This window comes from Kryptolebias marmoratus, linkage group LG6 (genome assembly GCF_001649575.2).
Source record: "Kryptolebias marmoratus isolate JLee-2015 linkage group LG6, ASM164957v2, whole genome shotgun sequence".
Taxonomy (NCBI): Eukaryota; Metazoa; Chordata; class Actinopteri; order Cyprinodontiformes; family Rivulidae; genus Kryptolebias; species Kryptolebias marmoratus.
In genome coordinates, this window is record NC_051435.1 from 6,482,619 (window position 1) to 6,484,399 (window position 1,781).

Consider the following 1,781-nt stretch of genomic DNA (forward strand, 5'->3'; position numbering starts at 1 on the left):
TCTTTAGAGAGAAAATGGATGGGAGGGAGCATTAATATTACTGCAGCATTTGTCCTTTATGAGATTCCCTGAAAGTATGAATAAATTTGCTGATTGATGAGGAATAATCATTTGCCTATTAAAAAAAATTGTATGTGTTTTTGGTGTGAAAGTGTTTTCCACTTCTGCTTTAAATCTTTGATGGGAGGCAGGTCTGACCTTTGGTTTACATTTTGATCACAGACTGAGGCTTTCAATTATGGATGTGTTAACCTGTATGCATCTTTTTTATGTGGTTCTGTGGAGGGAGTATGGGGTGCCAGGGTGCTTTTAAAGGCTATCTGGTCTCTGTATACCCAAAGAAAGAGCAGTGTTCGTTTGCCTTCTCAGCACTACGTCAAGCTTTTTCCCAGTGTGGCTTCAACTTTGTCAAAGCTGTCTCTTGTCTATAATCCTATTTGCAGTGTTCATGGACAGGCTCTCAAGACACCATCATGGAGAAAAGGGTTTGGGAACAACAGGGCCTGTGCAGCAGAGTGGGAAGCAGCTAGGATGAAAGTCAGCTTCTCTAAGTCTGAGGTTGTCCATAGGAAGAAAGGTTCACCATCATCATGAGTGATGTTAGGATGAAACTAAAGATGGTTCGAAGGATCAGGGTCTCATCTGCATTAACAAGGGCATTAAGTCAGTCTGTTGTGGTGAAGAAGGAGCTGAGCCAAAAGACAAAGCTCTGGATTTTCTGGTTTGTCTACATTGGATCCCTCACCTATGGTCATGAGGTATGAATCATGACTGAAAGAACAAGATCACAGATGCAAGCAGCTGCAATGGGCTTCCTTGAGATAAAGTGAAGAGCTCTGTCATCTGGGGAGCTCAGAGTAGATCCTCTGCACCACTGCATCAAAAGGGGTCAGCTAAGGTAGTTCATGCATCTCATTAAGATGCCTTCTGGGCACCTTTGTTTGGAGGTTTTCCAGGCACATCCCACTGAGCAGAGACCCCAAGGCAGACTATATACTTGCTGGAGGGATTATATATCTTTTATGGCCTGGGATCTCCTTGGTATCCCCCAGGATGAGCTGGGGAGTGTCACAGGGAAGACGGATGTCTGGGTCTCCCACCTAGACCTGTAGCCTTCACAACCTGACCCAGATAAGCAGCAGAGAATGGATGGATGGATAAACATTTTATTAAAAACAACAAAGGGAAATATTTCAGTTAATAAAAGTAATGTTACAGTATTATCAAATGCAAAAAAAGCCAAGCATTAAATTTGTTGCTATATGGAACAGTAATGTCTCTTTAACCTTGGACAGGATGTTTTGAGATTGCTTCCATGTTGACTCAACCTTCCATATGCTGTACACTCATGTTTGTATAAGGAGGTTATTGCCCTTTATCCATCTGTCAGGTTTGACTCACCATGACTCGCCTTATGAGGCTATACTGCAAACAAGGTTTGGTGGAACTGGTGTCATTGCAGCAGAAACTGTAACATTCATTACTGAGCAGTGTGGTTTCAGATTCAATGGGAGATAATTCTGAACACACTGCAGTACAGTAAAGATTTCATGCAAACCCTACTCACAACAGATTTGTAGAGTCTGCATTGGATTTAGAAGTTTTGCTTTGACAATGGATAACAATGCAAAGCACAAATATATGGAACTATGGAGGGTGTCAGGAACGGTGGAGACGATGGCGAACCCAGAACGCAGACTCATAATAAGAATGACAAAAACTAATTTATTAAACTAAAGAAACAAAATGAAAACAAACAGCTGACGAGGCAGCAACTTAAA